At 37.4% G+C, this 26,362-nt stretch overlaps 2 long non-coding RNA genes across 5 annotated transcripts in view; one reads left to right on the forward strand and one right to left on the reverse strand.

Moving 5' to 3' along the window:
• Positions 1 to 20,173, forward strand: part of LOC131909128 (uncharacterized) — a 156,955-nt gene extending 136,782 nt beyond the window's left edge. Inside the window, exons 1-3 of one of the 4 annotated variants that reach the window (XR_009378779.1) lie at positions 1,611 to 1,663; positions 7,334 to 7,425; positions 20,027 to 20,173. This is a non-coding gene — a long non-coding RNA (uncharacterized LOC131909128). Of the gene's footprint in view, positions 1 to 1,610; positions 1,664 to 2,461; positions 2,646 to 7,333; positions 7,426 to 20,026 lie in introns of those variants that run through there. The other 3 variants (XR_009378780.1, XR_009378778.1, XR_009378781.1) reach the window with 3 other exon arrangements.
• Positions 1,368 to 2,548, reverse strand: LOC131909129 (uncharacterized). Its single transcript, XR_009378782.1, has 2 exons — positions 2,430 to 2,548; positions 1,368 to 1,839 (listed from the first exon to the last, which is right to left on the reverse strand). It is a non-coding gene; the product is annotated as an uncharacterized LOC131909129 (long non-coding RNA).
• Positions 20,174 to 26,362: the final 6,189 nt, after the last annotated feature.

A 26,362-nucleotide genomic window follows, 5' to 3' on the forward strand; every position in this document is an offset into this window, starting at 1 on the left:
CTACTGATCCTGAACATGGGAGAGCTTTCCATCCTCTGGTGATCTCTTCATGTTCTTGCTTCAATGTCTTCCTAAGGTTTTATTATACAAGTCTTGCACTTGCTTGATAACAATTATCTCAAGGATCTTTCTTTTTTGTTTCTTTTCTTTTTTTGTGTGTGGTTGTTATGAAAGGTACTATTTCCCTAATTTTCTTTTTCAGTCTATCATTTGTAGGAAGGTGACTGATTTTGTGTATTAATTTTTTATGCTGCTTCTTTCCTGAAACTGTTTATCAGCTTTACATGTTTACTCATGGAGTTTTTTAGGGTCTTTTATGTATGAAATTTGTATCATCTGCAAACAGAGATACTTTGGCTTCTTCCTTCTCTATTTTTATCACCTGGATCTCCTTGTCTTATTGCTATAGCTGAAACATCACATACGACCCTGACTAAGTATGTAAGAGTGGATATGATTCTTCCTGATTTTACTGGAAAGGCTTTGTGTTTTTATCCTTTTAGGTTGATGTTGGCCGTGTAATTGTTGCAAATTGCCTTTAATATGTTACACTATGTTTTTTGAATACTCAGTTTTTCTAGGACTTTTGTCATGGAGCATTTTGCAAAAAAAAAAAAAAAAAAAAAAAAAAATGTATCTTTACATTTTGTCAAAAGCCATTCCTGTATCTAATGAGATGATCATGTGGCTTTATCTGTTTCTATGTGGATTACATTGACTGATTTTCATATATTGAACTATTTCTGCATCTCTGTGATGAAGCCTACTTGATCATGGTGGATGATCTTTTTTATGTGTTTTTTATTTGGTTTGCAAATATTTTATTGAGAATATTTTGCACCTATATTCATAAAGAAAAATGGTCTGTAATTTTCTTTTGGGGAGGTTCTTTGTGTAGTATTGGTATCAGGGTATTAGTGGCTTCATAAATAGATTTTGGAAATATTCCTTCAGTTTCTATTTTGTGGGAATAGTTTAAGGAGTATTGGCATTAATTCTTCTTCGACGGACTAGTAAAATTGTGCACTGAATCCATCTGGCCCTTGGCATCTTTTGGTTGGGAGATTTTTAATTCCTACTTCTAATTCACTAGGTCTATATAAATTGCTTATTTCATTTTGGTTTAACATCAGCAGGTTGTATATATCAAGAAACTCATCCATTTCCTTTAGATTTTCCAGTTTGGTAGAATATAGATTTTTAAAGTATGACTAGGATTCTCTGAATTTCCCATGTCTGTTATAATGTCTGTCTTTTCTCTATTTTTGTTTTTTAATTTTGATCTCTCTCCTTTAAATTAATTTTGGCTAAAGGTTTATCAGTGCTGTTGATTTCTCAGACACCATTCATCTCACCGAGTCTTAGTATTATTTTTTGTTTCCATTTTATTGATTTGATTCTGAGTTTGATCATTTCTTCCCATGTACTCTTCTAGGGCATTGTTTCCTCCCTTTATCCTAGAGCTTTTGGGTGTGTGGTTAAGTAGCTGATAGAAGATCTCCCCAGGGCTTTGGTGCAGGGACTTGGTGCAATGAGCTTGGTTCTTAGAAGCGCCTTTGTTGCTTCCCTTGTGATTGCACGTACTGTGTGTTCATTCTTGTTCTGTTCCAGAATGTTTGTAATTTCCTTCCGGATTTCTGTCTTGACCCATTTTTCATGTGTGGTAAGTTGTTCAGTTTCCATGAGTTTGTATCATTTCTGCTATTTCTATTGTTGTTTATGTCCTGCTCTAATCCATGAAGGTCAGACAAGATGCTGAGTTTTATTCAGTTTTCTTTGATCTGTCGGGACTTGGTTTGTATCCTAGTATTTAGTCAGTTTTGGAGAAAGTTCCATGAGCTGATGAGAAGAAAGAATATTCTTCAGTGTTTAGGTGGAAAGTTTATAAATGTCTGTTAAATCCATTTTTTTATGTAGTATTTTTTTCATTTTTTTTTAATTAAGAGATTTTCAATTCATTTTACATACCAACCAGATCCCCCTGTCCTCCCTCCTCCCACCCCCAGCCCTCCCACCCCAATCCACCCCCCATTCCCACCTCCTCCAAGGCAAGGTCTCCCATGGGGAGTCAACCCAGCCTGGTAGATTCAGTTGAGGCAGGTCCAAGCCCCTCCTCCCTGCACCAAGGCTGCACAAAGTGTCTCACCATAGGCACTAGGTTTCAAAAAGCCGGCTCATGCACTAGGAACAGGTCCCAATTCCACTGCCTGGGGGCCCCCTATATAGTTCAAGCTAAACAACTGTCTCGCTTATCCAGAGGGCCTAGTCCAGTACCATGGGGGCTCCTCAGCTATTGGTCCACATTTCATGCGTTTCCACTAGTTTGGCTAGTTGTCTCTCTACTTTTTCCAGTCGTGGTCTCGATATCCCTTGCTCATAGAATCCCTCCTCTCTCTCATCGATTGGACTCCTGGAGCTTGGTCTAGTACCTGGCCATGGATCTCTGCATCTGCTTCCATCAGTTACTGGATGAGGGTTCTATGATGACAGTTAGGGTATTCAGCCATCTGATCACCAGAGTAGGTCAGCTCAGGCACCCTCTCGACTATTGCCAGTAGTCTATGGTGGAGTCATCGTTGCGGATTCCTGGGAACCTCTCTAGCACTCTGCTTCTCCCCATTCCCATGGTGTGTTCATTTATCGTGGTATCTCTTTCCTTGCTCTCCCACTCTGTTCCCATTCCAGCTTGAACCTCCCGCTCCCCTAAGCTCTCATCCCCCATCCCTTGCCCTCCATTACCCCCCCTCACCCCCAGTTTACTCGTGTAGATCTCATCCATTTTATTCTGTTTAGTTTCTGTCTTGATGATCTGTCTATTGGTGAGAATGGGATATTAAAGTCACCATCTGTCACTGGTGGTGGGGGCGGGGGGTCCAATATGTGGTTTTAGCTTGTAGTATTGTTTGTTTTTAAACTTGGGTACCCTTATATTTGGTACATAAATGTTTAGAATTGTGAAATACTCCTTGTAGATTTTTCCTTTGATAAGTATTTTTTAGTGTCCTTACCTATCTCTGCTGATTAGTCGTGGTTAGAAGTCTTTTTGTCAGTTACGAAAGAGGCTACACCTGCTTGCTTCTTGGATCCATTTACCCTAAACTGATACCTATCTTTGATGGTGAGGTTTGTTTCTTGGATGTATAAGGTGGATCCTATTTGCCAACCCATCTTTTAGTTTGTATATTTTTATTGGGAAATTGAGATAATTGATATTGAGAATTATTAAAAAGGAGTATTTATTGATGCCTGTTACTTTGTTGTTAAGGTTTTTAATCTCCCCTTTCTATTAACAGTTCTGTGATTATTTATTACTTGTGTCTTTTTGGGTACAGTTAACCTCTTCAGACTGAAATTTTCCTTCTGGAGCCTCTGTAGGGCTGATTTGGTAGGCAGAAATTACTTAAATTTACTTTTTTGTGGAATATTTTTGTTTCTCAAGTGATTATTATTGATAGTTTTGCTGAGTCCTGCATTCTGGCTAGCATCGGTGGTTTCTCAGAGTTTGGAGAATATGAGTCCAGGCATTTCTGGCCTTCAGTCTCCCTTGAGAAGTTAGATGTTATTCTGATGTTTCCACCTTTCTATGTGACTTGGTCTTTTTTCCCTTGCAGCTTATAATATCTTTACTTTGTACTGAATATTTGATGTTTTCATTATTATATGTCATGGGAATTTCTTTTTTGGCCCTGTCCTATTTGGTGTTCTTTGTGCTTCATGTAACTTGATAGGCACCTTGATCTTCTTTACATTGAGGAAATTTTCATGTATGATTTTGTTTAAAATATTTTCTGTTCCTTTCACCTGTGTTTCTTTTTCCTCTATCCACTCATATCCTATTTATAGGTTTTGTCCTTTCATATATTCCCAGATTTCTTGGATACTTAGTGCCCAGATTTTTTTTAGATTTTACATTTTTTGACTGTTTTTAGTTTGTGATCCGTTTTGAAAATATTTTAAATGATTGTAAACTTAATCTAGACATTCATGTTCACATCATCTTATTCTCTCACACTGTTGTTCTCTGCAATGTATTTATTTTCTTAACTCTGAGTATTTGCTTGATAATTGTTTCCAAAACCTTTTTTTTTTTTTTTTTTTTTTTTTTTTTTGAGGTCTGGAAGAAGACTGTAAAGGATTAAAAGTAATGAGTGAAATACCAACCTATTCACTGGACTTCAACCTTGCTGGCTCAGTAGTTGTTTCCATCAGCAAACCTCATAATGGAGTGTCCATATGTGCAGCACTCTACATGACTCCAGAGCTTAAACTAACTGAGACATCAAGGGAATGAAGAAAGGACAAACTTACAGATATGGAGACAGAAAAATAGTGAGATCAGCATGGGCAGGCTCTCACATGAAGAAGCTGTAGCAACCTGGAAACTCTTGTTTCTTTATTATATACAGATGAACGGGGAGGTGGGCTTATTACATACAGCTAAAAAATGAGGCATAGTTATTGCATGCATAAAACAAGGAGGGATTATTACGTATAACTGAACAAGGAAGTTAGTTAGTTTCTCTAATCTCAGTAGACAGAGCTCCATAGGGCACATTCCTCAGGCCATAAACATTTGGAGGAGAAAGTGATAGTGGACTTTTTATGCACAAACTGTCACTATTCACACTCGGACCACAGGAAAGTTTGTCATCCCTCTGAACCTGACCCAAGGAAGGCTTTGCCACTCCTCCAAGCTGAAGCATTGGAATACTTGGCATGGCCATGCCCATATCAAGAACACACATTCACCTGGGTCATCATTCACTCCTTGTGTATATGAATGTTCTCTGTTACTGTATTTGGGAAAACTTTGTACTTTCATTCTGAAAAAAAAAAAAACTGATGATAGTTACAAATAATCATAACCCCAAATTACTAGTTTCCCTGAAGTAATGGATATAGTGAAAGTATAGCATCATATATGGACAAGAGAGTTCCTGCCTGTTATCCCAGCACTGGGAAGACTAAGACAAGAGCATTGCTATTTCAATGCCAGCCTGCCTTTGGTAGTGAGGGGACAGTTGTATCAGGACCAAACTGACTGTTACAACCAAAGAGATGCTTTGTACATATCAGGTGAATGTTTTTAGAAAATACTAGTAAGGAAAGAAAAAAATATTGCTTATTTTTATGAACATAATTCTTTTGTTACTAGTGCTTTGTGAAGCATGAGGGTTTTCAACGTGAAGAAAACATGGGTTCCTCTATATTTTAGATATATTGCCAACTGAAGCCAGATTAACTAGACGTGTCAAGAGGGCTGAAGAAAAAGTTGTCAGTGGGCAAGATTTATAGTCAGTCACATTTGAATTTTTCAGAGGGTCATAGGCATACCTACTAAGGAACTCTTCTACTCTTTGCCACAGGAAAATTTAGTAGTTCAAGGTCTCCTGGAAGAATTTGGAATAAACATTCTAATGGTCTTAATTGGTATTAAACAGTGGTTTGCAAATGCTCAGGCTAAAATTATTCTCTTGCATAAAACAGTTGTGAACATATATCATCCATGGATTAAGAGTCTTGTTTAAAACACTGAGGGCCTTTGTAAAGCAAGCCTAAACTGTAAATAATTTTGAAATCTTCAAATGTTTAATTACTATTATAATGAAAGACCGGGGCTTTATTTTATTTTGTAACTTCTTGCTATGACAATGGCTTGAAAAAGTCCCTGAAAAATGTAAACTAAAATGTTTTTAAAGGTACTAACTGGCCACAAATGAGGAGAATCTTGAAAGTTGGATAGATACACTGATATAGCTGTGTGAAGCTAGAAAGCATGGGTTTTTTTCTACAAACTCCTATATTTTTATAATTAGATGTGCAGGAATATTTTAAGAAAGCGTACTTTATCACAAGAGATATGCCAAACCTACAAATTTATATTTCAAGTATAAGCCGTATTTAATGGATTTTTAGGCATATAGAACACTGCATTTGCAATCAGACTATGGTTTTTAAGATAAACTGTTAGTATCATAAAAAATTAAATCTGAATATCTTAACAAACAGCCATGTCTTAATATTTTTTTAAAGTGTCTCAAGTACTTTAATGTACAAATACAAACAAACAAGGATCTACAGTAATGACTAACAGCAACAGTGGTATTGTATTCAAAATGATTTGTTTGTAGCTTAAGACTTTGTAGTTTCTAAAACATGTTAAAGCAATGGCCCTGTAGCATTGAAATCCTCTCCAAAATTGCACTGTCGGATAATAAGAATAAAGTTTTGCAGTTAAAGGATATATTCTCTGCATAAATTCATTTGGCAATTAGAGTCATTTTCTTTTTTAAAGCAACTTTTCTGCCAAGCTTTCTTAAGATGGTGTAAAATACTGATCTGGGTGTTTAAGTGATAAGAATAGAGTTTTAGTTTTTTTCAAGTCAGAAGTTTTGAATTTAGCATTTCTTTTCTCTTGTTCTTACGACAGTTCAGATATAATTTAGATTATGTTTTATAGTAATTATGAACAAGGAACAAATTTCTAAAATATGAAAAATCATAGAGGACACTGGAATCTATATGCTTTAAGACATTTATTAATTTTAAATCATATTTATTAAAATTTTCATAGAACTGAGTAAAGCTGGAAGAGGGAGAAGCAGTCCCAATTAATCTGTCCAGTGCCAAACAGCCGTGAAAAGTTACATACCAGTAATATTATGTGAGATCAACAGGTTGTATTTAGGAATATATATTTATGCATGCACATGTGCACGCAATAACAGTGAGAAAAGAGGCCATGAATTTTAAGGCAAGCTGAGAGAAGTATATAGGAGAGTTTGGAGGGAGGAAAGGGAAGGCAGAAATGTTAAAATTAAATTACAGTCACAAACAAAAAATTTATGCGTAAAAATTGCTCTCCCTATGACATGCATCAAAATCCCTGTTAAGGGCCCAGGGTGTCGCTCAACAGGTAGAAGCTCTTGCACCAAGCCTAACCCCTTGAGTTCCATCCCTAGAGTCCACATGGTGGTAGCAAAGCTCTTGCAAGCTGTCCTCTGACCTCATAGGACATGGATGCCTCACCCTCCACATCCTACTCCTACCAACATAAATTGTAAATCAATGTGTACAAGGGGAGAGAGAGAAACCTGAAATCTGTTTGACAGAACTGTCTGACTTTTCTAAAGAGAAGTCTCAGTGTAATTTTTGGGTTTGTTTTTTTGCTTAAAATATGTTCCATAATGTGATCCTTACCTGAGAATATTCTCCTTACCTTAGATTATTAAATAAATTTGTTTTCTCTAATAAGAAGAGTCATAATTTGAAGATTTTTCTATTTAAAGAAATGAAATTGATCTGTATATTTGTTTCTATGTTTTTCTTTTAGGAGAGCATTGGAGATGTCCACTTCTGCCTCTGTAAGATAGATATTGAAGGCTGTGTGGTTTAGACAGTATCTAAAGAAATTAGACACTCCAGGTAAGTATAAACCGTAGCCTCATAAGTAGTATGGTTACTCAGTTAAAATTTTCCTACCAAATTGTCTTTTTTTCTCCAGCATATTTTTTCATCCAGATTTCTCTGTGTATAACTACTTGCATGTTTATGTGACCTCACATCCCAGCTGTATTTAAAATTTTTCAAGTGGGATATGAGGTGTACAAGCCAGAAGAGGCATATTAAGTTTTACTTGCCATATTGGGATATTGGGAATATATGACTTAAAAATGGGACACTGCTCTTCATCAAGAAGTCTTATGAAGTGAAATGAGGGCTGTAAAATCAGGCCTTAATGATATTTAAACAAAACCAGAAATACAGACTTACAGAAATTATTTTTCAATAGCACCATAAAGTTTAGTCTTTGAAGAAAGTCTATCTTTCTTTTTTTTTTTTTTTTTTTTTTTTTTTTGGTTTTTCGAGACAGGGTTTCTCTGTGTAGCTTTGCGCCTCTCCTGGAACTCACTTGGTAGCCCAGGCTGGCCTCGAACTCACAGAAATCCACCTGGCTCTGCCTCCCGAGTGCTGGGATTAAAGGCGTGCGCCACCACCGCCCGGCGAAAGTCTATCTTTCTATTTAAACGAGGTCAAACAGTTTGTGCAGCCTTTGAGGTACAAGATTTTGTTGCTACCTCCCTCTTCCCATATTACTCTCTTTTCCAGATTCCTTCAGCGTACAAGTATTTAAAATCAGTGTAGTTAGCAAGTTAGTGATTTAACTAGGATGTGTGTGTGTGTGTGTGTGTGTGTGTGTGTGTGTGTGTTGTCAGTAATGATGTTTTTTGAAAAAATGAGCAGTATTGTTTATTTCTAATTAATTTCCATGATATATATGGTGTCATTGGCTTTTTCGAATGACTACATGATTTTTTTCTGAACTATAGTGTGTCTTATTTTTCTGTTGCTGTGATATAACACCAGGATCAAGACAACTTTTAAAAGGAGGCATGTAATTGGGCTTTTGTGGTTTCATAGGGTTAAGGTTGTAATGACAGAGCAAAGGCATTGCAGTAAGAACAGCTGAGAACTCACCTCTTAAAACTGCTAGCAGGAGGCAGAGCACTGGGAATGGCAGGAGCCCAACTCCAGGAATACCTCCTGCACCAGGGCCACACTCTAGGCCTTTGCCTTCCACAAGCTGGAAGCTCAGCTGGGTGGAGTCTTGTGCTGAAGGCACCCTTCCCTCAGTTACATTTCAGATCAGCCCTCTCCTTAATGTACTCATATCTTTCAGCACACGGTTCCAACATTCAATTTTCTGGTGCCTTTTCCCCCTTCAAACTGTACTATTGTATTCTTTTTGCCCCACTTGTTCTTTTTGATTGTAGACCAGCATTTGAGTGATTACTAATAACCACACAATAGAGACAGTGTTTTGAAATCTCCTCTGCCAAAGAAGTGAGTTCATTATTTTTCACCTCCTCCTACAAGGCTACAATTCATCCTTCCTAACAGTTTCACCAACTGGGGACCAAGTATTCAAACATATGAGCCTATGAGGGCCACCATATAATGATTAGTAATTATCGCTATACTCCTTCATATTTGGTCTGTGTCTTACTGTGTACATTGCTTTTCACTCTGCCAGTATTTTTTCCCTTTCTGTGTGGAAGCATTTGGGCCTCATTCAACCACATTTCCTTATTCCTGCAGTTGGATCATGAGCTATTTTCAGGAATCCCTTGTCCATGTCTTTAGCTTCAAATACTCTCCCTGTTTTCCTTTAGCGTTTTGAGAGGTTTTGTCTGTTATATGAGACCTTTGGTTTGTCTGTAATCATTTTTGTATCAGAAGTTAGAAGTCTAGTTTCTTCTTCCTCCTTGTGGAGATAAAATTTTCCCAGCACCAATGGAGGAGCTTTTTCTTGAATGTAGGCTTTTGACACCTTTGTCAAAATTAGGTGGCTCTAACTTTGTAAGTTTATCTCTGAGTCCTTTATTCTAGTCCACTGGTCTATGTGTATGTTTTGTGCCAGTACTGTGCTCTTTTTCTTAACTGGCAGTGTAATTGGAAATCAAGTTTTGCACTTTTTGTCTAGGATTGCTTTAGCTGCTTGTGCTCTTTCGTGCTTCCATATGAACTTTAGGATTGTTACTTCTGTTCTTTTTAAAATGTGATTCAAATTTGATGGAGGTTCCATTAAGGATGCTGAGATACCTACTGGTTATCCTGGGGTCAAGAGAAGTTGGCCCCCAACCTCTGTCACTCTGAAGGAGTTCAGATGAAAGGTACAACAGGACACCTGAGCTCAGTTGATTTAGCGTATCAACAAAATATAATCAAGACTATGGCTCACTACAGGTTCCCATCTAACTAGTTAAATTAGCAGTTATAACTCACCAGTTCAATTCTCTGATTGAAAAGAGCAGAAAAATTCTTACTCAAGCTTAGTTAGGGCTCATCTGTGTTCCAAGCATTCGCTTCACTCTGAGGACACTTGTAGAAAAGTCAGAGCCCTTGCAGATGTGGGAAGAATCGAAAGGAGAATTCCATTAGTTCATCTCCTGTTTCACTTTCCCACTGCTTTAAAAGGCCGCCTCCTACTCTAATGCTTCTGCATTTTAAAAATTATGTAAAGATTTCCTATGTTGCTTGTGTGTGTTGTATTTTGCCACCTGTCTTTACCACTGCACCTACCGCAGTTCTCGTGGACTTAACATGAAACTCTGCCTGCTTTGCTTCTTGGTGTCTCTGTTCCTCCACTCTACAACTTTCTGTAAAATGGAATACCGGATTGTGTTTCTGGGGTTATTACAAAGAGTAAATGAAATAATTCATATAAAGCATTTGGCTTAACTAATAATGATAATTTATGGCATATTTCAAATGCTCTGAGTAAGTAGGTTTTCTCCCATAAATAAACATACTATTTTATGTGTTTTTGTAGTAAGTTCTTTGTAGCAGAAATCTTAAAAGTTCTTATTAATAAAATCAAACCTGAGGCCAGTTATTGGGGTGAATGCTTGGAAAATCAGAGAAGCAGAACAAGCCACAGCTACCTCACCTTGCCAGTTCCTCAGCTGATCCTGTTTCCTCAGACTGGAAGCCTCTATGTCCTTATCCAAAATGAATCTCAGCTGAACTGTTGCTCGAAGGCCTGAATGCTTAACCAGCCTAAAACTTCTAGTTTCTGGTCTTCACGCCTTATATATCTTTCCTTTCTACCATCACTCCCTGGGATTAAAGGCTTGCTTTCTGGGATTAAAGGTGTGAGTCACTATACTTGGCTGTATCCTTGAACAGGTGGATTTCTGCCTCTGGAATGCTAGGATTAAAGGCATGTGCTACCACTGCTTATCCTCTATGTTTAATGTTGTGGCTGTCCTGTTCTCTGACCCCAGGTAAGTTTATTAGGATGCACAATATTTTGGGGAACACAATACCACCACAGTTCTTCATTCATGTTTCATATGAGAACTTGGTTTTAGTTTTCTCAGGCATTTTCTTTTCTAGCTTTTTATTACATACCATAAAATTTTATAAATTTTTGTGTGATAATTTCTTCTGTTTAATAGCAAAAATCACCTTGCAATTACTTGGATTAAAATATCCTTCTATAATAATTATTTTAAGACAGTGCCAAGGTATGACCTGTATTAAGCTCAGGAGTTCCAAAGCATGATGCCTTTTCAGGAAAACTAGTGTGAGATAAGGACTGCCAGCATTTTCCAAACAGAGTTAACTCTTGATTGCTCTTAAGCCTTTTGGCCACACTCATGTGTAAAATCAATATATGGATATGTTTATTTGACTTAGGTGTGTGTGTATGTGTATGCATTGTTTTCAGGTATTTATGTATGTATATATACATACATATAGATAGACATAAACTTGTATTTTTAAAAATTGGATCAAGCTGTCATCTGACAGGTTGCAAATTCTTGTTCAGTAACTGATGTTACCATCTTGAAGCAGAACCTCTGCTTAAAGAAATCTCAGCTTTAGCTTTTTGTTATTCTAAATTGCTCGAGTGGAGTGTGTGTATGTGTGTGAACATACGCCCACTTGTCCATATATGTATGTGTATGGCATCTGTGTATGAATGTAGAGAATAGCAGGAGTTGATTCCTTCCATCCACTGTAACTGTTCTTGGGAGCAAAGTCAGTCAGGCTTCACAGCAAGTCTTTACCAGCGGAGCCTTCTTCCCAGCCTCGGCTTTTGTTTCTAGATATGTTCATCAGAATGTATAAGATTATCTCTTTCAGTTATAGTTAGTTGATTATAGAAGTTAGTGTCACCTATAAAAACATTCACAGAAGTAAAGGGGCTGCCCTCCCCTTTCTCAAACTGTTCTTAGATGACCGTTATCTGAATCATGGTTTATAGGAAGGAGACAGACATTTGATGAAGTCTCTTTAAAGTGTTCCCCCAATTAAGAAATAACGCACATTGCCAGGCGGTGGTGGCGCACGCCTTTAATCCCAGCACTCGGGAGGCAGAGCCAGGTGGATCTCTGTGAGTTCGAGGCCAGCCTGGACTACCAAGTGAGTTCCAGGAGAGGCGCAAAGCTACACAGAGAAACCCTGTCTCGAAAAACCAAAAAAAAAAAAAAAAAGAAATAACACAACAAGAAAAATTAAGAGTAAAAGAAAAACTAAACCCATGCCACATCTATACCTAGATTACATTTAAATTGGTAACTGAGAAACCTGTGTCCGTGCCAAGTTGAGCCTGGAATGTGACCCTTACAAATGCATAAGGTTGATCTAGTATTAACACAATTCAGTGTTATTTTACCCCTCTCAAAATAATACAATAGATGAACTAATGTGTTAAATGGGAAAAGGGCTCTTGTCAATACAGATTCCATGAAATTGTTCATTGTATACGTATTTCCTGTGAGTGCCTTTTCTCCATAAACTACAATGTGTGGTATAAGAGGAAACTGATTTAATTGTGAAACAAACTAAAATCATTCCATCTAAGTGGATGTTAATCTTCCAGAATGGTCACCTTATGAGGCTCTAAGATTCTCTTTTGATACTAAAATTTATCAATATTTTTAATATTCTTTCTTAAAAAAATAAAGAATCTGAGCATGAATTATATTTTGTCTATATTGCTATTTCCCTCATCTCTTGATATATTTTCTCTGATGTTTTCTGTTTGAGCAATTCTGTTCTGACCATTCTGTGTCATTTTTTTTATTTTGTTTTTGGGCTAGAATCTTACTTTTCCCCCAGGATGCTCAAACTCCTGTGCTTTTCCTTCTTCAGCTTCAGCCTCACAGTAACTGAAAACTAAAGGTTTGCGCTGCCACAGCCACCTCTTGATGTTCCACTTTAAATGGTTCCTCTTAACTTCGCACCCCCTCATAACACTTAATTTTCTAATAGTTATATAATCTCCATGTCTGTTTTCTACCCTCACTAGAAGTCAAACAATACTGAAACAGTTTTGTGCAGTATGATACATACACTTTCTCAAAGGGTTTATAAATGTGAAAATTAAATTTTTATCAAGTAAATAACTTTAAAGCGAATACAAATCAAAGTAAAGTTGTTTTGCCGGGCGGTGGTGGCACACGCCTTTAATCCCAGCACTCGGGAGGCAGAGCCAGGCAGATCTCTGTGAGTTCGAGCCCAGTTCACCTGGGCTACCAAGTGAGTTCCAGGAAAGGCGCAAAGCTACACAGAGAAACCCTGTCTCGAAAAAAAAAAAAAAAAAACAAAAAACAAAAAAAACAAAAAAAACAAAAAACAAAAAAAACCAAACAAAAAAAAAAGTAAAGTTGTTTTCAAACAGAAAAATGATATCATTTCACTAGGTAAAATTATCTATACATGTACCAATATATCCTAAAAATTCTACAAAATACTCAGAGTAACATCAGGGTACAGTTTAAAAACAATAACATATAAAGGCCTTCTGGTAAAATTAATTTGCCTTTATGTACTTTTCTTTTTACCTATGGAAGTATTTTAAAAATCTTTTTAAGTTCAACATTAAGGGTATTACTCAGTTATTTATTCATTTATTTTAAAGTATATTTGTATGCCATCAATTTAACCAGGGATTGTTTTATGAAATCCCTAATGGACCTTAATATCTTATTAGGGAAGTCAAAGAAATAAAAAGCAAATAGTTACATAATTTTAAAAAGCAGAGTGTTGGGAGATCTATCAGTCAGTAAAGTGATTGCTGTGCAAGCGTGAGAGTATCTGTATTCAGCTTGTGGCACCCGCAGAAAAAGCTGCGATAGTGGCATATGCTAGTGACCTTAGCACTGGGGAGACAGGGCAGGAGGATCCCAAATGCTTACTGGACAGTGAACTCACACTAATCCAGGAGCTCCTGGTTCCAGGGAGACCTTGGAACTAGGAGGCGTCATGCACGCCTCAAAGGAATGGAATAACCAGCAGTACTACCCACCCAGCTATGACACCTATGATTCACAGTGACCAGCTAATTTGATAACTCTTCGGGTGCAGTGATAGCATGCTCACCTTGTCAGTAATCAGAAGCTCTCTAACTGGACTGCCCACTCAACAACAGGAACCTAGCCTGGTATGGTAGTCACTGATCTTAGAGGACAGTCTCTAACTACCACTTGCCTAAACCAGCATAATCCCTAACTACATGCTAAATACTTGTCTTCATATGCACTTATAAGTGTAGCCCTCACCACCTCAAGGAAATTTCTCTTTGCAACAGACAGAGACTATTACAGACCACAACCAATCAAATTGCAGGGTTGTGGAGCCTAGTCCCAGTGGATATATCTACAAATCACTCCTGCTTCTAAGCCTTGATGAACATTTTAGAATTGCAAAAGAGGGAGCAGAAATATCTTAAGAGCCCAAGGATCAGGAAGTTTGCTGTGAGATTGTTTCCTAACAATGTCAGAAGGTACTATAAAGTCCCACTAACAAGACTCACTCAACATGTGCTGGATAAGAACAACAATAGACATGCCAAAGTGGAGAGGAAACCCAGAAGGCTTCAACCATACAGAAAGAGCTTCAGGCAACTAGGGAATGCTGAGAGTGGAGAAATAATTCTTCCCCAGGGAAGAGCACACAAACTGGTTATTAACACCAGATTGTCAGCCCTGAAAACATACATATGAGTAACATTACACAATCTGAGCAGGTTGTATTTAGGAATATAAATGTATATAACAACAACTAGCGAAAAAGGAGGCCATGAATTTGAAAGAGAGCAAGGAGGGGTATATGGGAAGGTTGGAAGGAGGAAAGGATATGTCTTAGAGTTTCTGTTGTTGTGATGAAACACTATGACCAAAGCAACTTTGGAGCATCAGGTTTATTTGGCTTACTCTTCTACATCACAGCTCATCACTGGAGGAAGTCAGGACAGAAACTTGAAATAAGCCAGGAACCAAGGAAACAGGAGTTGATGCAGAGGCCATGGAGGAGTGCTGCTTACTAGGTTGCTCTTTATGGCTTGCTTAGCCTGCTTTCTTACAGAATCCAGGACCATGAGCCTGGGGGTGGCCTCACCCACAATGATCTGGGCCCTCCCCCGTCAGTCACTAATTGAGAGAATGCATTACAGGCTGTCTACAGCCCTTTCTTTTCAATGTTTTTCCTCAATTGAGGCTCCTCTGTGATGACTTTAGCTTGTGTCAGGTTGACATAAAACAAGCCAGAATAGCCGGGCGGTGGTGGCGCACGCCTTTAATCCCAGCACTCGGGAGGCAGAGCCAGGTGGATCTTTGTGAGTTCGAGGCCAGCCTGGGCTACCAAGTGAGTCCCAGGAAAGGCGCAAAGCTACACAGAGAAACCCTGTCTCAAAACACCAAGAAAAAAAAAAAAAACTAGCCAGAATATATTATAATGTCAAAAAATAAAAGAATTAACAAAAGAAGGTGTGACTTCTGATAAACAACATCCATATTTAACCCCTGACTTCACATGCATTTGAATAATGCTTTTTAGAGAGGTATCTTACACTTATTGGTGTTTATATGAAGCAAACGTATATGTGGGCACAATATAACATGAAAAGAGAAGAAGAAAGGATAAATATTAGGATTGAGGAAGGAGGGAATGCAGAAATGGACACATTATAAAAATGATATAAAGCTAATTGCTGTTCTAATTCTGTGATAGATGTTTTGGTTTGGGTGGGTAAGTGCATAAAATACATATACTGAAAGTGGAAAATATACTATAAAGCTCCATAGCTCTCGTTACAAATGTCTGTTCTTACTCCAAGTTAATTGAGTTGTTGTATAGAAGTTCATGTTGCATAGATTTGGAGTCCGGTTACTGTTTGTGTGTGATCTTTTTATTCATTTGCAAGAATTTTATGTTCTTTTGTTTTTTGAGACTATAATTTCTTCATTTTCCCCCTTCCCTTTCCTCCTTCCAACCTTCCTATATGCCCTTCCTTGCTCTATTTCAAATTCATAGCTTCCTTTTTTCATTAATTATTGTTACGTGAGTGTGTGTGTGTGTTGCTAAATATATAAATACAATCTGTTTGATCTATATAATATTACTTATAAGTGTTTTTTTTTCAATGCTCTCCTCTGGAAAGACTATTTCTTACAATTTTTCTTCCTCCTCTTCTGCAATGTTCCCTAAGCCTTAGCTGTCAGAGTTGTATTCTAGATATTTGCACTGGGACAGGTTCCACAACTCTGGATTTTGATTGGTTGTGCTTCTCTGTAGTGGTCTCTGTCTGTTACAAAGAAAAGTTTCCCTGATGTGGGGTGGGAACGACACCTGTTAGTATAATGACAAGTATTTAGAATGTAGTAAGGGATTATTCTGGTTTAGGAAAGTGGTGCTTGTAAATTCTCCTCCAAGATTTATACTTTACTAGCTCTGGGTCGTTGGCTCAGTTTCCAGTATCAGGCATGGTTTTTCTCTTGTTGAATGGAATTTAAGTCCAATTAGAGACCTTTTGGAAACCACTGAAGTATGCCTACTGTTCCTGCACTCTCCGGGTTGCTGGGCCATGCGCTGTTGTAGTTCATAAGTGCCATAGCCATGTGGGACTGTTCATTGCTTCCTTCCTTTGGAAGTTTCCGTTGTGCCTTCTGGTACCATGAAAGTTAGTCCTCAGGGAGTCTTTCAGATCAGTCCAGCTCAGGGGCGTCTGCGCCCTGCATCTGAAGTATGTTCTGTCTTCATCAATAGAGTATCTTTCACCTCTGGGAGGCAACAAAGGGCAAGAGCTTGTAATGTTTGAGAGTCTCTTGGGCAGCCCTGACCAATAGCTGAAAAGAGGGCTTATCATACATACCTGGTATCAAGGTTTTCTGCTACATGGTCTTTGACTCTTACAAGGGAGAGAGTATTGTCAGCCTAGATGGGAAAATTTTATTTAAAATGTATGCATTTCTTTACACGTTACATATATTTATACTTATTTTATGATAAAGTATGTAAAAATTTTAAAAAGAAAATGTGGGAAATGAAAATTGAGAAATGTGAAGAAAACTACTCAAATAGTGTATTATGTGATGTGAATAATTTTTAATTATTTTAATGCAGAGTATGTACCTGATGGGGTACATCTGAATGCAGTGTCGGGCATGATGTAAGAGGCAGTAGTTGAAGATGGTAAATGAGTAGTTCCACATGTCCCTATATATCTTCGTTTGACTCGGTACCTGAATTCTCTATAGAAGCTGCTTGCAGGGAGTATATGTAAACCCAGAAAAAACTGGACACTTGTGGGTGATAAATCACTACCTATGTTTAGTGAGGAATTAAACGTCCTGTTCCTTTTTTTTTTTTTTTTTTTTCTAATGTGCATTGGTGTTCTGCCATGGGTGTCGGGTCCCCTGGAACTGGAGTTACAGATAGCTGTGAGCTGCCATGTAGATGCTGGGAAATGAACCCAAGTCCTCTGGAAGAGCAGTCAGTGCTCTTAACCACTGAGCCATCTCCCCAGCCCCCAAAAGTCCTGTTCTCTACAGTTTTTAGTCGTTGAGTTGCTGAACATTAGGACTGAAGACAAGGTTATATTCCATTCATAGTATAGCATCTGAATAAATAAGTTTAAGATTATAATTTTTCATTGTATCTATATATAACATATTGTGGTTCCATGGATAGAGTTAATACATGTCTATAATAACCATTCTGAAGGCACAAAAGATCTGAAATATAAAATTCTTTTTCTGTTAATTCATTTATAGCTAAAAACTAAGATGGAAATATACTAAGAGCACTTTGATATCAAAATGAATTTTAGGCAGACTTATTATGTTCCTGTCAGAGACTAAATGTTGACTGTAGAAATGTTAATTATGGATTGCTGCCTGGCATTGGCTGGTATTTGCTACTGTATAGCAAATCTATCAAAATTCCTTTCTCAGATTTGAGAAACTCTGACTCACTAAGTAATCTGTCCCCAAGAGTTTAGAAGACAGGTGAATAAGATGTATAGAATGAGCCGTACAAGAATGCATTTGTGGTTGTTTCTCTGTGGGAAGAGGAAGTGAAACATTTTTCTTCTGTGCTCACCACCACGAGCTTGAATTGCGTTATTAAATAAAATTTGACTTTAAAGAAAAATTCATTACCAGTCATCTCTGCAGGGGAGCAAAGATCAGCTTGCCTTTTCCTCTGAGTTTTGGGTGGGTTGTATTCCCAAACAATAGGCCTGAAGTGGATAGTGTGCTACCCTACAGAATGTTGAAAAATGCTCTCAGACTTAAAATATGCGGAGTATCTGTAAAATGGGAAAGGCAAGGGATGGCCATGCCAGAAAGAAAGAAGATGTGAGGGTATATATGGTGTATACTTGGATTGGTCTGGTTGTACAAATCTATATTTTCACTTTCTTTAAATACATTTTCTCATCATATCATCTGTGTATCATATTTGAAAATATTCTTCAGTTCTTGGTGAACTTTTACCACCAAAGCAATGGCATTGTCCTTGCCTCCCAGTTCTAAACAGTGCCCCATGCAGTCACTGCGTGAAGCCAGGAAGAGTTAATTCTCCATGGCTGCCTTCCAGCACTGATACACCTGAACCTTGTGAACTTCCTGGAGCCATACACCCAGCAGTTCAGGGGAGCAGGAACATCTTTGTTTAACCTTTAAATACTTTACTAAGTCATTGTTTCTGCCATTTTTTTCTCAGAATTTTCCTTTACCCATTATTTACTTTTTTTCTTAATTTACTCTAACCACTTCTATAAATTGCAACTAATGCTAAAGTCATGGGAGATAAATGAAATAAGACTTCAAATTCCAATCTAAGTGTCTTCAGCTTATTAATGATACCATCATAAATAGAATGAAATTAATCAAGAATAAGGGGATGGGTTCTTCTTAATATCATGGGGAAAACAAGAATTAAAGCTCTCTGACACAGGTATGTTGTCGTGGCTGAAGAATAATTAAAACTGGACCAGTGGGGTGGCTCAGCTGGTAAGGACTTGCTGCAAAGACTTAGGACCTGAGTGGGAGCCCTGGGACCCACACGGTGGAAGGAGAGCACCAACTCCTGCAAGTTGTCTGTCTTCTGACCTCCACGTGTGCACTGTGGCATATCTGCACCCACCCCACACAAAAAAATGCAAAATGAAAATAAAAACAGTAATTGAAACAAGATATGGCACATAGATGAGTTTTAAAAGAAATTTGATGGGCTATTAATGGAGAAACATAATCTATAGAACTACTTATCTTAGTTAAAAGGCAGTCATGTTCTAGTATTTTTTTTTTTCAGAAATAAGTAAGTGGTTGGTTACTGGTACAGCTTGGATCACATGTCTAAATTGCACGTGTATAGCTATTGAAAGCTAGATATAAGTTAGGGATCACACAACAAGCGTTTAACTTTATTGTTGTAATATTTTGAATATGACTTAATTTTCTCTCCAGGACCAGGATTTGTGAATTACCATGTAAGCATTAAGGGCCAGCATTTGATGTTAGGAAACAATCCCAAAGATGTCTATTATTGTGAATGACTAAAAATGTATTATATCTTATTCACTAATTTCTCAAGATAAAAATATTTTACCCCAAACTGTAGGTTAACTTTGTCTTTTGACAGTTTTATAGACTATAAATTTAAATATATACCATTGTCATATTTATAGATAATTAAATATCAAATAATCTAACCAGTGTAGTGTAATCGGACTCTAGCATATCTGTTAAAATAGAGATTCTTAAATCAGACCTGATCTGTTTCATATCCCAGCCCCACCAATTAGATCTTTGTGGAAGTTTATACAAGATAGCCATTACCATTCATTTTCATTATCTGTACAAGTAGAGGGAGCGTGGGTAGAACAAACCACTAAAAATTCACTGGCTTGTCTCAGTAAGCATTTTCCCCCTCAGGTATTTGGGTGAAAGCAACAGTACATTGGATCCAGGTTGGGCTCAGCTGCACTTGGATCCAGTGAGGCTGGTGGAGTTGCTTTCCCTTAGTGTGAAGCATGGGACTCATGTCACCTGAGTCCTACAGCTCCTTATTACTCATATTATTAGCACATAATTTATATTTAAAACTCAGATTATATGATTCTAAGCTAACCTCATAAAAAAAAGCTTACACTTAATTTGAATGTGAATATTTATATATATAGAATAACTGTTCAAAGTTGGTAAATTTACCCTTGTTTGCTTTTTAACAGAACCAAGAAAATAAATACAAGAAATCAAGAGCACAGAATATCTTCTTCCTTCAATCCACAGAACCCTGAAACTCTTCTAATTCCATCAAGCACAGAGAAAGGCCCACCTTGGCAGATGGCCACAGAGGATGTCAACAATTTTTTGGAGGCAAGCAATGAAATATTTGTGGAATGAGTTTTCCGTTTCTTAACTTTATAAAATGAAGTAGAATTATGGGATTTTAGTGAAAAGGAGTTGTTGTTAATATGTCTATTTCTTGTCCTCTCACTTTCCTCTTTTCTTTAGCACTGTTGCACATCAGAAACTCTGTTAAGGTGCTTATCTCCACCCAGAGTATTATACAGGCTGAGGAGATGTTAAATCCGTGGGTACAAAGACGATTTGAGTAACAGAGATTAACTACCCACACTTTACAGTCAGTCTCTTGTATCTATCTTGGACATATATAACTAAAATCTAAATATATTTTGAAATTTAATTATTTTCTTTTCATTTGAGAGTTGTATATATCATTTATTTATTAAGTTATAACTTCAGCATTTTTCTCTCTTATTTTTAACAAGTATTCAAGAGAGTCAGAAATCCATCACATTATATCCCACCCAGCATTTTATTTTGTCCTTCTACAGTATCAGAAGTGTTCCCTGAGCTTCAAGGTAATTCTGGCAAATGCTCTAATTTTCAGATGAGTAAGGGTTGTAGACCAGACTGCCATCTTCAAAATAGAAATTAAATACATTGTTATTAAGGGACCATTTAGATAGAAACTGACAGTTCTTTTTAAAAACATAAGTAGTCTTCTACCTTTTTCACATTCATGAAAAATAAAAACTCAAGTAGATGAAAATAAAGAGAAATAAAAAATAACCTCGTTAAAATGTGAGGAAAGTTGAGAATTTCACATATAAAAACTGTAGTCAGCCTTTGAGTTTTCTAGTTTTAGTTCAGCTCATAGGCCTAAGGTCTTCAAGTAAACACAGATCTACTCTGCAGCTGGACCTGGAGCAATGCTTTCTGTAACTAAAGGAGACTGTAAATGCTCAAAAAAAGCCCAGGGTACAGCTTAGGTGTTTTCTTTTAGGAGAATCAAAATCAATTCTTGTGTTTAATTGGAAAACTTTGGGGGCATCAAATCCTGATCACCAACTCCCACGCCGCTGTATTGCCCCTGCCCCATGGTGAGCAGTAGGATGGTATGTGCTCACTACACTTCCGGCAGAGGCATACCTGAACTTAGGAGCTGCTGAGGAAGCTGCCTCGTATTTAAGAGCCGTAAGATAGGTGTCCAGAGCCACCCGCACCCATCTGCCAATTTTTCAAGGGAGCAGAAGTATCCTTATTTAACCTTTAAATACTTTGCTAAGTCACCATTTCTAAATCTTTTTTTCCCCACAGAATTTTACATCTTTTTTTAGTTTACTATAGCCCACCACTTAAGTATTTTTAAAATATACTAGAGCTTGACTGATTTATAACAGAAAGATAGTTTTATAGAGTATGTTTCTCCATTAATAGCCCATCAAATTTCTGTTTAAACACTCTTTTAAAACTCATGTATGTGCCATATCTTGTTTCAATTACTGTTTTTATTTTTATTTTACATTTCTTTGTGTGGGGTGGGTGCAGGTATGCCACAGTGCACACGTGGAGGTCAGAAGACAGACAACTTGCAGGAGTTGGTGCTCTCCTTCCACCGTGTGGGTCCCAGGGCTCCCACTCAGGTCCTAAGTCTTTGCAGCAAGTCCTTACCAGCTGAGCCACCCCACTGGTCCAGTTTTAATTATTCTTCAGCCACGACAACATACCTGTGTCAGAGAGCTTTAATTCTTGTTTTCCCCATGATATTAAGAAGAACCCATCCCCTTATTCTTGATTAATTTCATTCTATTTATGATGGTATCATTAATAAGCTGAAGATACTTAGATTGGAATTTGAAGTCTTATTTCAGTTATCTCCCATGACTTTAGGATTAGTTGCAATTTATAGAAGTGAAAACTTTTAGGAGTTAAAGGGCACTTAGAATATACAGATAGGAATTATTAGCTTCATGGAACAGATTCAGACTGACCTATTAACTTCAACTGCAGCATTCACCATCTGTGTGACCTTATGCAAATTACTAATTCTCTTTGAACCCCAATTTATTTAGCTTTAAAATATGAGTACTAATAATAGTGCAATTTTGAGGATTAAATAAAATACATTAAGTAAGATAAGATTACTTATATAGTAGCTTAGTTACTTAAAAATTGCTTAACATATAATTCCATCAATAGATGATGGTATATTATTCTACTTTTGTGAGGTAAAAATAGTTTTCTTTTATAATAGTTTTACAAGAGTTCAACTCTTGTAAACAATAATATCTTTTACATCGTATATCTGTTATACTGATGAATTTTCTCACATTGGAATATCTCAATAAGAATTTTGAACCTTAAATTTTAGAATGTGGAAATAGTTTATCCAAAACTGCCTATTGAGAAAACATTTTGCCAATAGTTGCTTTCCTGAGTCTCATGCAAAGTATGTACATTCCTAATTTTATTTGGAATTTTGGGATGTAAATAGACTCGCCTAAATTTTGTCTTTATATTAACCACAATTATTTAAAAAAAAAGTGTTCCATTATAGGTCAAAATGATTAGAGAAATCTAGAGTTTTCTAGGTCACTGTAAGAAACTACCACAAACTTAGTGACTTAAAATTACAAAAACCGTCTCTCACACTTCTATAAGCTGGAGGCTCCAAGTACAGTAATCAGAAAGATTGTGTGTGTGTGTGTGTGCATATGTGATGTGATATGTGTGTGTGTATACACATATGTATACACCGTATATGTAAACATGTGTGTGTGTGTGTGTGTGTGTGTGTGTGTGTGTGTGTGTGTGTGTGTATTGAGGGAAACCAGCTCCCTCTTATTCCCCCAAGGTACTCTTGAGCAGGGAGAAATGAAGAATTTGTAAATAGATATATATAGAGAGACAGACAGACAGAAAACACAGGATAGCCTCGGGAGGGCCTGGGTCCAAACCCACCAACCCCTTCTTTCTCTACTGAAGGGCTTTTTAAAGTAATGCCAAGGGGTGAGGCAAAAGACCTCCCCTCAGCACAGCCAAGTGTAGACCATCCCAGACACCTGGTTGCAATGCACATGGTTTAGCAATCCCCAAACGCAGCCCTGCTGTGTAAAGCAAGCTCAGATCTCACTAGGAAACTACTGTCTGTGTGTGTGTGTGTGTGTGTGTGTGTGTGTGTGTGTGTGTGTGTGTGTGTTTGTGTAGGTGTGTGCACATGAGTGCTCATGTGAACAGTGTATGTGGAGACCAGAGCTCAATGTTGGATGTTTTCCTTGATCAATATCCACTTACATTTTGAAGCATGGTCTCCCACTGAAACTGAAACTCAGTGATTTTGGTAGGCTAGCTGGCCAATGAGTGCCAGAAATTTACCTGCCCCTGACCCCAACTAATTACATGCACCAACGAAACCACACCCAGCCTTTCCATGGACTCTGGTTATCCTAATTCAGGTTTCATGTTGTGCATCTGGCACTGTGCTGATTTATCTCTACAACCCACTTCTTCCTTTCTTATACAGACTTGGTCACAGTTGCCAAGGGTCTACAACTAATGCAGGAAGAAACTCGACATCATCTGCAAAACCCACAGTATAGCCTGATAAGATCACAGTCATAGATATACTGAGGACCAGGTATAAGCAGACCTTTAGGGGGAACATCATTCAGTTGTTCTATATTAGGTCTTTAGCTGGATATAAAGCTAAAGAAGAAATTTTAGTTTGAAATTAGAGATTTCTGTTCTGTGCAGCTTATGAAAAGCCTTTGTGAGGAGGCATGTTCTATGAGCAGGTGTGCTTTGTTTTATTTGTGAGTATCCCTATAACCATGTTTTTATACTCCACTGCCTTGTCTGTAGCTCTCCTTTCTAAAATCATGGAGCAGTAGCTACCACTTTTTGTTTACTTGTGATGTTTCAGTGATATGCATATAAAGGTTTGTGATCTAAGATTACATGTTGTTCATTGGTTTGTTGCTGTTTGATTTCTGAAGAGAAGAAAGGCATAGGGTTGGATTGGTGGGAAAGTGGGGAGGATCGAGGAAGAGATGGGGGAGGGAAAACTATGATCAGAAAATACTATATGAAAAAATAATCTTTTTTATATCACCCATATACCTGTTTACATGGAGGACTGGTTTATGGGTAATGTTATTCCATTACTACAGGTGGTCATTGAATGCAACTGTGACCCTATAAAATATTAAAATGTGATTAAATATGCTAAACTTTATACTAATTTTTTAGCTCTGCAAAGTATTCCATTTTGCTGGTGGACTGCATATCACTAGTGTAATGTTGGTATAATCAGAAATCACAAAACATGTATTTTACTAAAGTATATAAAGTTTCCAAAAGCAATTTGAAAATATGTATTATTAACAAAAAGGGTTTGCAATCCACTTTTCATGTGTTTTTGTTTCCTCTCCCTACTTCTCCCAGTTTCTCCCATCTTCCGTCCTTCCCAGACCCACCCCCTTTCTGTCTCTCTTTAGAAAAGACAGGCTTCTAAGAGATAACAACCAATCATGACAAAATAAAGTATAAGATGAAGCAAAAACTGTGATATTGAAGTTGGATATGGCAATGCAAAGGAGAAGAGTCCCAAGAGCATGCACAAGAGTCAGAGACCCATTCATTCACAGTCATGACCCCATAAAAATACTAAGCTAATAGCTATAATATATATGCCGAGGACCTGATATGGACCTATGTAAGGCCTGTGCTTGCTGCTTCAGTCTCTGTGGGTTCACATGCACCTTGTCCACCTTGTCCAATTGATTCAGAGGGCCTTGTTCTCCTGGTGTCCTCTATCCCTTGTGGCTCTTGTAATCTTTCTGCCTCCTCTTCTGTGGGATTTCCTGAGCTCTAAAGGAAGGATTTGACAGAGACCTCCAATTTAGATTAACTGACTGTCTCTCTCTCTCTCTCTCTCTCTCTCTCTCTCTCTCTCTCTCTCTCTCTCTCTCTCTCTCCATAATGTCTCTTTGCATCTGCTGCTGGAGGAAGCCTCTCTGATGATGACTGGATAAGGTACTGGTCTATAAGTATAGCAGAATATCATAAGGAAGCAGTTTGTTGTTTAGGCCAGCAGTGTTTGGTTTTACCCTAGATCTTTGGGCTATCTAGTATCTGATTCTTGATTACCCAAGCAGTGTCAAGTGTGGATTCCTTCTTCTGGAGTGGTCCCCAGATCAAATCAGACATTGGTTGACTACTCCCACACATTCTGTGCCACCATTGCCCTAGCATATTTTTCAAGCAGGACAAATTGTAGGTCAAAGGCTTTGTGGCTGGGTTGGTGTCCATGTTTCTTTTTTGGTAGTCTGCAGAGTACCTTCGCACACCAAAGAGACTAGAATGTCAGGGTGAGGGCACAAGCTCGACTTCTTCATGTTCATTGAGAGCAGTGAGTATTGTCCATGGCAGTGCCCCTCCCCATCAGTTTGGGGAGAGCAGCTTTTTGTCTTAATGAAAAGCTTAATTTTCTATAAAAAAAAATAATATTTATCAGAGATAATATAGCATTTGTGTTTATGATTGCCTTGATAATTTTTCTTGGTAATTTAACTGATAGGACTGGTGAGATGACTCAGCAGTTAAGAGCATTCACTGCTCTTCCAGAGAACCTGGGTTTGATTAACAGTGGTTTATAACTCCATTTCCAAAGGATCTGATACCCTGGTACACAGGCAAACCAGCAGACAAAACACCAGTACACATAAAATAAAACTAAATAAATATTCGAAATTTAAAAAAACTAATATAATATTTTCTTTACTATACTGTGTAATCCTGGGCTCTTTTTCACAAGTAGAGAGAGAGAGAAAATAATTAAATTAAAATTTAGAATAACTTTATTTGATCTTTTTAAAATATTTTTATTTGAGCATGTTTATTATATGTTTGAACATTAATTCTGTTGTTTATTCTAGTAAATTTTAACTTGATGTTTGGTATACATCACAAGGACATGCTTACCATCCCATCTTTTCATCGTGCCCACGTTACTCTGCATTGTCATTAGATTGTACACTAGCAGCATTGTAAAAAAAAAAGGATTTTGTGTATGTTTTCTTCCTTTGAAGTGTCTAAAAGGGAAGGGAGGAGAAACATCAAAATCTATTCAGAGGCTCTTGTGGTTTTCTGTTCTTATGTAAAACATATGAAATAACCAAAACACAGGTAAAGTCTGCCTCAAATTATTCTTTACCTATAGTGGATACCCCACATATGTGTTCTGAATACTACAAGAA

This window comes from Peromyscus eremicus, chromosome 4 (assembly GCF_949786415.1).
Source record: "Peromyscus eremicus chromosome 4, PerEre_H2_v1, whole genome shotgun sequence".
NCBI classification, from domain to species: Eukaryota; Metazoa; Chordata; class Mammalia; order Rodentia; family Cricetidae; genus Peromyscus; species Peromyscus eremicus.